This window comes from Myotis lucifugus, unplaced genomic scaffold (assembly GCF_000147115.1).
Source record: "Myotis lucifugus unplaced genomic scaffold, Myoluc2.0 scaffold_117, whole genome shotgun sequence".
NCBI classification, from domain to species: Eukaryota; Metazoa; Chordata; class Mammalia; order Chiroptera; family Vespertilionidae; genus Myotis; species Myotis lucifugus.
Window position 1 is genome coordinate 2,908,712 of NW_005871165.1, and position 12,790 is coordinate 2,921,501.

The following is a 12,790-nucleotide window of genomic DNA, read 5'->3' on the forward strand; positions in this document are numbered from 1 at the left end:
ATCTACAGAATTAAGCAATCAGTGCGAGCACGGATTAATCATTCACATGAGTTTCTGGCTATATGTTTCTTCATGCAGATAAATGATAAAGATTTAATGCACAGCACTGTAAACTACTATAATTAGGCTACCGTTTGTGCCATGAATGGAATGAAGTTTCTCAAATACAGGGAGCCCCATAACACACAAATAAAAGGCAGAAAAGATACTTTGGGAACTGAGAATGTGCAGCAGGGTTTGGAAGTGTAGTCTATGATCACTGAGAAAGGGATAGTCAAGTTCAGAGATGATGGTAAGGGATTAAGGAAATGATCTAAGTAAGTGGTCGCCAACCTTTCAGAACTCATGGACCACCAGTGGTCCGCGGACCACCAGTTGACCGCTGATCTAAGTAACCATAATGTCATTTGGGCTGGTTAAATTACCATAGCCAAAATGCTCCAAAGTGATTCACATTTTACTGCTAACTTACCAAGACGTTTCCAATTCAGTTTATTGGAATTTTTTTGTGAGCACACATTTCTAATTTTAGATGGAAGTTCAAATGAAAAGTGTTTTCCTTAACCATCTTCTTTTTAAAATAGAATAGTTTATTGATTTTTTTTTTACCTTAGTACATAGTTACTTTATTTTTAAAATCTTTATTGTTGAGAGTATTACAGATGTAATTTATTGATTTTTAGAGAGAGAGGAAGGGGGGGAGAGAAACATTGTTGTGAGAATTTAACATCAATCGGCTGCATCCTGCATGCCCCCAACTGGGGATCAGGTGTGAAACCCAGGCTTGTGCCCTGACCAGGAATTGAATCATCAACCTTCGTTCTCAGGATGACGCCTAACCAACTGAGTCACACTGGCCAGTGCTTAATAATCATTTTGATGAAACATAGCAATTCCATAAAGCCAGAATATTTATATATATATTTTATTTTTTTTATATATTTTATTGATTTTTTACAGAGAGGAAGGGAGAGGGATAGATAGTTAGAAACATCGATGAGCGATAAACATCGATCAGCTGCCTCCTGCACGCCCCCTACTGGGAATGTGCCCGCAGCCAAGGTACATGCCCTTGGCTGGAATCGAACCTGGGACCCTTGAGTCCGCAGGCCGACGCTCTATCCACTGAGCCAAACCGGTTAGGGCTGTCTATAGATTTTAAAGCAACTATATTTCTTAGGACTGTCATGTTTTAGATACAGGTAGGTTCTGAGAGAAATAAATACACACATACAAGTATATTTCCACCCTCCTCCCACCCCCCCACCTCTCCAAACTCTTACCAGCTTAGCTCTATTCCAGTCGGAATGAGACTTACCTGGAAGCGGACAGAAAAGGACCATGCATGTGAGTCATACTAAAGGAGTTAACTGTAATTCTTGCTCTCTTTCAAACTTTTGTTTTCTACATTTCCTTCCTAATTTACCTATCAACGATACATCTTTCCTAATCTTCCCAACTCAGGAAAAGGCCACTCTAATCTTAGAGTTAATCTTGAGACCCTTTTCTCTCTCCACATCCACATCCACCAATCCATCAGCAAATCTTGCAAACTCCAGCTTCAGCATCTGTCTAGAATCCCATTTTCCTTCATCATTCCTTCTCTAGTCTAAGCCACCATGATCCCCTGTCTGAACTATTATAATAGCTTCTTAACTGGTTTTCCCACTTCTATCCTTGACACAGCAGCCAGAGGATCTTTAGAAACATCTTTATGTTATGCTCATCCCCTGTGCAAAACCACCAATGGCTTCCCATGTCACTCAGGGTAAAAACCACGTCCTTACCATGGCAAATACAGTCATAAATTATCTCAAACTGAAAACATCTCTGATTTAATAAAAAACACACACTTGACTCAACAACTATATAATATAGTGCAGTGTGACTGGCCATAACCCAAACCTAAGGTATGTAGTCAAAATTGTCAATGCTGGCTATCAAAAACAGGCCTAACCTTTGACACAGAATTACATCTAAAGTTATCAAGGACACGTGTAGAAATAAATTCAGTGCCCAAACCAAGCAACAATCTAAATGTCCATCAATAGAGGGATGGCTAAATAATTTATGGCATATAAGCATACTATGGAACACTATGAAGCTGTTAAAAGTGTTATGAATCTTTACGTATTTACATGGAAGTATCCATTCTCTCTCTCTCTCTCTCTCTCTCTCTCTCTCTCTCTCTCTCCCCACACACACACACACACCTCACTTTAGTAATTCCAAACTAAATGCAGTTCTTCACATATACTTGCCCTTGCACAACCGTTCCCTCTTAACACCTTTCGTACCACTCACGAGCTTTCTCGTGTTTCGCACGCCATCTGTTAAGGACTGCTCACGAGTTTTCTCGTTTTTCACGCGCCATCTGTTATGGACCTTAGATGTCAACACACTGTCTTGTCCACATCGAATGAAGCGATCTCATTGGTGGAAACCGTGCAGGTCAATCTACGAAAAACTATATAATTGCACGAACCCATAAAGCATTGCAGTTACATTGTATTTTGGTCATTCGAATAGTCTTCGTCTTCAAGTTCCTGGCACTTTTAGAAATGCCCTCTCTCAGAAAAAGGAAGGAAACCAATGAAACTGCGAGAGGGCACAGGCTGGGCTGAGGGACTCCCTCGAGTGCACGAATTTCGTGCACTGGGTCTTTAGTACAATATAAGTGTTTGGATTTTTTAATGCCCTAAAAACAAACAAACAAACAAACAACAAAACAAACTAGATTATTGAGTTTAGGAGGCTAATCAGCCTGCAATTATGTTTGCAAAAGTCTGTTGTTGCTGAATTTACTTCAGCTTTTATAAACCACCTTTAATACACAGAGTATCTTTTTTATCTTTCAGTTACAAACATAAGTGCCTATCAGAAAACAACTTTTAGGCAATCCATCCTCCCAACCTCACCAAGGATTTTAATTAATTTTATAATAGCTCAGGAAATAACACAGGGAAGCAATACCATTCATTCCTTAGGAGAGTCCTTAGGAGAAAGCCCAGTATCTGATATTGTGTCCCTCTGTATCACAAGAATTTAACAAAAACTCCATTGCCACTATGTCTTTGTGCTTGTTCCACAAGACAGACCGAAACCTCTAGCCTCACTAAGATCTCCATGAGGTTGTGGGGAGGCAGAGGTGCCAGAATTTTAAATTTTGGAGATCCTAATAGGAAGAAACAAGAGGGTTGCTTCAGCATCAATTTTAAGAGCCTTCTATCCTCTTTACTTCATGCCAGTGTAACAGCTACAATCACATTTCTCTGGCCCTGTTCTGTCTGGAACTCTCCAAGGTTCTGACCCTTACTGGTGGTGTAGTGACCCAGACAGCAGCACTTGGAAAACCAAAGTTCATGCAAAACAAGGCAGGCTCAGTGGTTCTCTGCCATTTCTAAATTTTGATTCTAATGTCTCACACCCACCTTGACCTTACTCTGATCATTTCATTCTATCCCTGGTCTACACCTGCCTAACCGCATTCCTGGTGCATCTCTAAATCAAAATCCCTACAGTATCTGGATCTATTCCAGGTTTTATTTTAAGTGTTTAACCATTATTATTATTATTATTATTATTATTTTTAGAAAAGAGCTTCAATGAATTGTGGGAGAAGGATCAGATTTAATTTAACATTGACTGAGTGGTTAGATTAGAGCCAATGCAACTGGAGAAAAATATTTCTCTCAACACTTTATATATTTTATTCCACTCACTTCTTGCTTGCTTGGTTTCTGAGAAGCTAGATGTTATTCTTTGCTCCCCTACAGATAAGGTGTTTTTCCTCTGGCTTCTTTCAAGATTTTTCATTATCTTTGATTTCCTGCCATTTGAATACACTGTGCCTCAGTACAGTTTTTAGGGACCATTTATCTTGCTTGGTGTTCCTTGAGCTTCCTGGATCTGTCTGTGGTTTGGGCTTGACATTAATTTGGGGGAAATTTTCAGTTATTATTACTTCAAATATTGCTTCCATTCCTTTCTTTCTTCTCCTCCTTCCTCATCACACATATTATATCTTTTGTTGTTCCAGTTTTTGGACATTCTGTTCCATTATTTCCACGTTTTTTCCCTTTGCGTTTCAGTTTGGGAAGTTTCTATCAACATATCCTCAGAGATTCTTTCCTTAGCCATGTCCAGTATACTAGTAAGTCCACCAAAGAAAGGCATTCTTCATTTTTGTTAGTGTTTTTGATCTCTATCTTAGACTCCTTCTTAGAATTTCCAGCTCTGCTTATATTACTCTTCTATTCTTATATGTTGTCTACTTTTTCCATTAAAGTCCTTAGCACATAGTTGTTTTAGGCTTCCATTTTGATAATCCTAATATCCCTATCTTATTTGAGTCTGGTTCTGATGCTTGATCTGTTTCTTCAAACTGTGTTTTGTGCCTTTTAATATGCCTTGTAATTTTTTGTTGAAAGCTGGTCATGATGTACTGGGTAAAGGAACTCTGGTAAATCACCTTCAGTGGTATGGTGAGGAGATGTGGGAGAAAGGAAAGCATTCTTTAGCTCTAAAACTCACAAAAGTGTGCAGCCATACCCCTCTGCAGTTTTTAACTCTCAGACCCGTCCACACTGAGCTTCCCACAACTCTTCATTCAGGTTTCCCCATCCCAGGACTGGTTCCTGCTTGTGGCTCCTGCTCTGGTAAGATGTGAGTCTCTGCATTTGCCTGTCCATCTTTCCAATTTAGGGGGCAGCAGTTTGCCCCATGACTGCCGATGCTTTAGTTTGTTCAGATTTTTATTTGTTGTTAGGATGAAGTGATGACATCCAAACTTTTTATGTGCCAGACCAGAAACCAGAAAAAATATTACAAATGTGCAAATTCCAAGACTGTTTCTTCTCTCCCAGAAAGTATTCTGAAGCCCTGAGCCAACGAGGGAAAAGGAAAAGATAAGGTAAGGTGATGAGCAGCCTAAGAGTCCGCCTGTTCCAATCATACCTATCAGAATCACTCACAATAGTTAGGCCATTGTGAGCAGGGAAATGAAAGGCAGCTCACGGCATCCTGACTGCAATCCCATTTCTCTAACATGAGAGAGAGAGAGAGAGAGAGAGAGAGAGAGCGAGAGAGAGAGAGAGAGAGAGAGAGAGAATATGAATGTGTGTAGGGAATGTTTCAAAGAACTGTCAGAAGTAACTGCAAAAAAATACCTGGAATCTTATCTCACTTTCTCCTACACTCCCGTCTACCCAGCACCAGTTTATGCTGCCTCAACCTTTTATTGTGGTGAAAAATAGTCAGAAAACATGATTTCCAAGTCTTTCAAAAACAGTTTCACAGAAAAACAAAGAAAAGGACAAGGTTATGCAGAACTAGCTCAAACACTTTAAAAGCAGGTTAAAGAAGAAAAACTTTGATTTTATTTCTTATGAAGTTAGCATTACAGAAGGTGGAAGGCAGAAGACATTAATGTGGTGTTGCCTGGTACTGGCCCAGGGTTTCCCTCTGATTCCTCCTTAGGGAGGGTAGGCGTGGATTGCATAATGGATAGATCACAGGCTCTGGAGTTACAATGTCCAGGTTCCAAATCCAGTACCACCACTTATTAGCTATATGAACTTGGGCAAGCTACTTTTCTGTGCTTTAATCTTCTCAGCTGTAAAACAATGAAAGCTGTTTTCTTTTTCTTCTTTTTTTTTAATATGTGCCTCAGGCATGAAAGAGCTCTAGCCACCGACACAGATATCAAACTAGAATGAACTAAGGACTGTACATCTGCTTTGCTCCTAATTCATATAAGAGCAACACCACCAATCAGGTGTCTCCTTGCCCACTGACAGGGGGTTAAAGCTGTTTTCTATGAAGGTGAAATAATTAGGGTTACACACTTAAAATAAAACCTGGCACATGGTATCATCAACAGAAATTCTTGTCAATTTTTAACTCCAAAATTTATCTGGCTATCTACCACCTACACCACTACCTTCCAAGCCCAAGCCACCATCAGTTCTTGTCTGGAACTTGGCAATAGTCTTAACTACTCTCCTTGTTTCCACTCCAATTCTATTCTAGTCTATTCTTCAGATAGAAGTTAGAGTGATAACTTAAAAACTATGCTACTCCTCTGCTCAAAAATCTCCAATGGCTTCCAGTTTTAACAGGATAAAATCCAAAGTCCTTACCATGGTTGATTCGGCCTTACCTGATCTCATCCATTCCTGGCCCCTCCCATATCTCCCCTTCCCGATCTCCTACCATCTTCTACCTTACTCTGCTCTTGCCACACTGGTTCCCTACTTCTAAGACTTTGCATTGCTCTTCCCTCTGTCTAGGTATTCACACTCTTTCTAATCTAATTCAGGTCTCTCTTACATATCCCCTCTCCAGAAAGGCCTCTCTCTAACTACTGCCCAGAGACTCTACCTTGCCTCTTCTCTGCTTTATTTTTCTTTTTAGCACTCTTTGCCACTTGTCATTATGTATATTTGTTTATTTACTGTACTATTTCTTCTTCTCTTAGGATGTAATTAAACTCCATGCAAACAAAGATTTTAATGGTTTTTTTGTATCATCTGGATCTAGAACAATGCTTAGCATATAGTGGCTCAATATATATTTGTTGAATTAATGAATAAATATTTACTATTTTCCGATCTGTGACATTTTCTTTATACCAAATTATTCCAACAGCTTCCAAACAGGATTACATGCTTCCAATCTCTCTGTCGGCAATTCATCTACATACCACAAGATTATTCTACTAAAACGCTGCTTATTCCTCTACTCAAGAATACCCCTCTTTGAGCCCAGCAGTTCCGAAGTGTGCTGAGTCAGATTTAATACATTATATGAGAAGAGAGACTTGATGATTAAGTTTGGAAACTATAGGGTTCGAGAAGTTTGTGTGACTTTACCACAGAACTTCTCAGTCTTTAATTTATGAGTATGCAGTGTAAGTCTCTGGGAGAAGAATTTCATATTTCCCACTGTCTGTGACTACGGAATGAGTCCTTTTTCAAGGAGCAGGTCAAAGACTCAGTTTTTGTGAAATATGCTGTAGGCAACAGAAGTATTGAAGACCATTTACAAAAGTGGCCACCAGGGCTCCAGGTAAAATTGAAAGAATACAGTTGTCTCTGGTACCCTTCCTGCTTCCTTTCCCCATCTCTCTTCTACATTCTGTGGGTTCTCTTTCTTACCAACAGAGCTTATTAAGCAAAAACAAACAATACCCCATTGGTATATGCACTTTCTAGGCAGCCTTTGAAAAGATAAGCCTTTCTGGGCTTCTAACCTACTTTAGTTTTCCTTTTGATCATAGTCTTGTTTTTCACAAACATAAGCTATATTTTGAATCTTTTGCCTGCATACTGTATCAAGCAAAGAGAGAGTATCATAGTAGACACTCAGTATTTTTAGATTCATCTTAATAATTAGGAGGTACAAGTTCAGCAAGATTCAGGCCATGCAAAGTGAACACTCCTTACTATAAATTAATCCTAAAAATCATATTAGATAATGCAGCTTGGATATTAAATCTATTAGGTTCAGGTGTTGGAAAGAATGTCTTTACTGATACTATAATCTTATATGGTATGCTCATTGTGAACAAGGGACTTTCTCTAAATTATATTCCATATATTACAAAAATGTTATGAGACTGGATACTCAATGTTTTTAATGACAACAAGAAGCACTATTTCACTGAAATCAATGTATTAATTACTGAAAATCTCTGAGGAAGGACTGTGTCTGTAAGAATTCAGAAAATAATCCAAGAGGTACAAACCAGTCATATTCCAGAGTACCTGTCTGCCATGCCCTTTTGGGAGTGTCCTCACTTTTACTAGAAAATAGCTTTGTTTTATACTATGTACAGACTATATGCTATACTCCCTTTCCAGGCCATAGCTAACTGGGAAAAGGGGCACATACCTCACCCAAAGATAACTGTAGTAAACTGTTTTTCATCCTGATAGAACTTCAAATTTCCTCACAAGAAATTCTCACAGTAATTATCATTTTAAAGGAAGAGCTTATACACCAATATAGATGGACATGTATCTTTGAGCAGAAGGACTTTTCTGGGTCTCCATCAATAGAATGCCATTCCTTTCCACCCTCCAGATAAGGCTTCACTGACCACAGAGGAAAATGCCCTCCATCCCAACCCCAGAGACAAGCCTGATTTAGTCTCTGTGTAATCCCTTGCCCCCTGCCAGTGAGGTATTTAGGAATGGTATATTCTGGTGGCTTCTCCTCCTTACCAAGAGAGTTTATTAACCACCCAAAAATCTCTAACTGCAAATCTGACCAATAAAACATGATGGGGGAATCTAGTCATTTCCAGAAAGATTTTTAGAAAAAGTTTTCTCACTCCTAAGAAGAAGCCACAGAAGGAAGAAATGGCTGTAGCCATTTTACTAAGGATAAAGCCAATCCCAGGGACAGTAGAATGAAGGAATACAAAGAGCCCGGGCTTTCTGATGACACTGTTGAGCCTCCAACCAACCAACCAACCAACCAACCAACCAACTCTAAAGGCTGCCCTTCTTCTGACTTCCTGTTACAGGAGACACTACATTTCCTCCCTTTTCAGCCAATTTGAGTCAGGATTTTAGTACTTGTAGCTGAAAGACTGCTGTCGGTTATACTTTACCAAAACAGGAAGATAGAATGCAGCCAAAATGGGAATTTATCAGCAAAATCAGCAGCAATCCTAGTACTATACAAAGGTATCAGTCAGAGACCAGATCCTTTCAATAGGTCCTTCAAGTTCCAACTCAAATGCCATCTCATTAAAAAAAATCCTGCCTAGCTCTTTAAGCTTTGTCACTGTTATATGAATATGTCTCACGAGTCCAACAGACTTGAAAGCAGAAAACCACATCTTACTCAGCTTTTAGTCCACAGCACTAAGAACAGTGACTTATAAGAAATAGATGTTCAAAAAATATTTGCCTAAAAATATTCTTAGGCTATTAGAGAACAAAAGGGATACTGAGGTTTCTCTTTCTATCTTTAGGTTAAAATAACAGGAAAAGGCCTTATAAAGGGTTTCTATTTCCCTCTTAAAGAGAATTTGAGTTACCCAAACATCTAGTTTAGAGTATAAAACACAATTAAAATGTGTATGATATCACACTGAGGGAGAAAGAGAAGTTTCTGAGAAAAGTAAGAAAACTCAAAGGGAATTGATTGGGCAACTAGCTCAATCAACTCAAGTCAGAGTTTTCACATAATTATTTTATTTGGAATGCCAAAATCACTAACAGTGAAGATAATTTATTAGTGTGAGGCATAACACAAAATAAAATTTCAGATTAGACATTTCAAAAATGTTAACAAATGCATCTCAGAAACAAATTAAATGCATTATTTTGCATTATAAATAACGTGTCCCTGTTTACTCCCATTAATGAGGTTCTCTAAAAAGAGATTTTAAAATGGTGACAACTACTATGTCAGTTACTCTCATAGAATGGCAAGTAGAAAAAGGTGAGTTGTACAACTGGAGAATGGATAGCAAACCAGCTTGAAATTATATAATAATCAGGACAGTATCCTTATGGCAAGGCCTATCAGCATTTGACCATATTGAATAAAATTAGTTGCATATGATTGCATTTAGGATGTTAAACCTTCTTGGTAAATAGAAAAAATAACATATTCTCTAGTAAATGAATACCTAGAACTATTAGTAACAGAGAAATGGTTAAAAGCAACATAAATATGTTTCTTGCTGATGATCTTGGTCCACAGAAGCACAACCTGAGCTGTAATCATCAATGTTGGACAGTCAGTTCTCTCAGTTCCTCAATAAACATTTACAGAGTACAGGTATTTTAAGTAAATGTTCTCTCAAAGGAATTAGTATTTGAAAATCATATCTCACCCTCAAAATTATCTTTTAAAAGCGTCTGTGTCTATAGTGAAAAATAAAGTCTTTCTTGGGAAGGGAAATTTCACCACATGTGAAACATAAAGTCATATTCCCCACAAAGCGTTCGTACTAGATTTCTCTAAAAGCGTGAAGCTGATGGGTGTACACAGTCTTAATAAGACACAACAGATGGACATGTTCAGCGAAACATGGATAAGACTGTGGAGAAGAGACAGTTGATGACAAGCAGAAAAATGTACAATTCTCACTTGCATTTAGGTGTGGGGAACGGATTTAAAAGCTACTTGAGATGCCTTAGAATTGTAAAATATCATATAAAAAAGTTATTTTATACTGACTAAACAGCACAATATTAAAAATTCACCTTTCATTTAAAATAACTCATAACTTGGTTTTTATATGGATAGAACTATAAATAGAGTATCAAGTGACAAAATCATACAACCAAGTAAAGACTTAAGTACAGAAAGAGACAGGTAAACAATATCTATTTTAGCTAAACAAGCTGACTATGGCCAAGTACTGTTTGAAACCAATGACTCAAATCTTGGAGCATTCTATACTGCAAAGTGTAAAAATCTGCAACATAGATCATGTAATAATCATGGATTTCAACAAGCAAATGAAAAAAATGCTTAGCAGGGAAAAAGAAATCAGCTACTCCAATCCTGACATCTAGTTTTATTTTTCTTTTTGAGTGTTTTTTGTTTTTTCCAGGAGGATATGCCCTATCATTAGAGCTTCTGAGTTTTTTCTTCCCTTTAAACATGTTTAGCTTATACAAAAAACCCACTGAAATAACAGGGCAGAAATTCCTTTAACAGAAAATAATAAGATCATTGTTATGGAGCAAAAATATTTACTAATATATGCTTTATCATAATCAATGTTTTACTTAAACAAGGTTTATTTTTACTTTCCCACAGTTCTTTGTATCAATTTCTTAACAATGGATCCCATCTTATAGTTGACCAAAGAATTCTAAAACACACATGCAGGTGCCAAAGAATAGCTAATCAATAAAATAAGTAAAGCAAGTGAAATCAGATGTTCAATCTACATAGCTAACTTACAAATTGCAGGCAACATGGAAAGGGAGAAAAGACAGATCTGACCAAAAAAAAAAAAGATAACTCGTATTCCAGAAACATTGCAGCTTGCCCCACAGTGATCCTAAAATTACCTAGTGGAACACTTTGGTACTGGCACTAAAATGGAATCAAATCTATTTTCCGATATGATTCTTAGGTATAAATCTGTTGCTAAAACTGACCATTCCTCACTGTTTTAGGTTCTTAGAAAGCTTCTGTTCAAGGCGATATGTACATTAATGTTTGCATCCAAACTGATCTCCATCCTGTGAGGAACACAAGCCTTCATTAAAGCATAGTATTAGGAGCCTTTTTCAGAAAATGCCAATATCTTTTCTCATTGTCCTTCTTGTTAGATTTCCTTTTTCTCTTGCAATTGGAACAATTCTTCTAGTGAAGAGAAGGATGGTACCAGGGCTGAGGGACAAGTTTCTAAGTATTTCTGAGTTGAGAAGGATCAACGGAAAGCTGCTTTTCTAACTGGATAGTTCCCAGAACGATTCAAGAAATGACAGCATTCAAATTCAAGCCTGAAGTTAATTTTATAATATGTACTATGATAGAAGGATCTCTAACTAAATTGTCTTTTCAGAACTGAAGTAACAATGTCTTTTCCTATGGCCTCTGTTGGTTTCCTGTCTGTCCTGCTCTCGGGGTGGTGCTCTGGTGGAGGGAAGGGTAGCTGGGCCCAGGACTGAGGTCAAGTTTCTGAGCACTCTGTCAGCACTGCTGAACAGGAGGGAAGAGAGGCTGCCATGTCTTCCTGGCAGTTTTCTTCTTGGGGCAGCTGGAAAGACTCAAGATTTGAGGTTGTGTGGAACATCAATGGTTGGTTCATGGAAGCAAGTCACCGCTTAAATTGGACTGTGGGCCTAGATGGGAAGGTGATGCTCAAGGCTCTCAAATTGCTAAAAGTTGGCCCCGAAAGGACTCCAGCCCAGTTTGGGTCTTCTAAGAGTTTTAAAAGAAAAGTGAAATATATATTCAATTAGCAATAATCGTGCCTTGGATAAACCTCATTGGCTACGATACTGCCACTGCGCAAAGCTAAAAGTGAGGTATTTTAACATTTATCAAGGGTCTGTATGTACTAGAGACAAGGCTAATAGATGGGAACACAACTATGAGTAAAGAGAACATCCAGTCTCAAAGACACAGTTTAATGAAGGAAAATGTTTCAGCACTATGATACACAGAGGTGAACAGGTGTTAATGGAGCAGGATAAGTTAGCACCCAACTCTGTTCAACCTACTAGGAACTTCCTTCTTTTCTAAGACTCTGTCCTAATCTGTAATTTATACTCAAGGTCCTCTATATCACAACCTATGTTTCCCAGTATTACCAATAGTTCCAGTCCATATGAACTATTCACACTTCCATGATTTCATATGCATCACTCCTAATATCAGAAATATTCTTCATCCTCCCAACCCTCAGGTTTATTATTTGTCTTTATATACCTAAACCATGTAGCAATATAATGTAGTGCAATGGTTCTTACACGTTAGTGTTCCCAAAAATGCTGAGTCCTAAATCCTATATCCAAAAAATCTGATTCAGAAGGTCTGGTATGATACCTAGTAATTTTTTTATATAGTTAGCCCATATAATTTTGAGGTATGCAGTCTACAAAACATACTGTGGGTTTTTTGTTTTTGTTTTGTTCCGGTTAATCTTTACCCAAGAATATTTTTTCCATTGATTTTTAAGAGAGTGGAAGGGAGTAGGGGAGGGGGGGGGGAGAGAGAGAGAGAGAGAGAGAGAGAGAGAGAGAGAGAGAGAGAGAATTTGATTTTGGTGCTCTACTAATTTCTGTCATTCTTTTTCTGCCCCCAG

The 12,790-nt window shown here is 38.1% G+C and overlaps 1 protein-coding gene and 2 pseudogenes across 2 annotated transcripts in view; all 3 read right to left on the reverse strand.

The window, feature by feature from the left end:
• Window positions 1–12,790, reverse strand: part of SIK2 (salt inducible kinase 2) — a 123,482-nt gene that overhangs the window by 69,432 nt on the left and 41,260 nt on the right. The gene's annotated exons all lie outside the window — the stretch shown is intronic.
• LOC111826997 lies at window positions 5,659–5,803 on the reverse strand (annotated as a pseudogene).
• LOC111827000 lies at window positions 11,890–12,002 on the reverse strand (annotated as a pseudogene).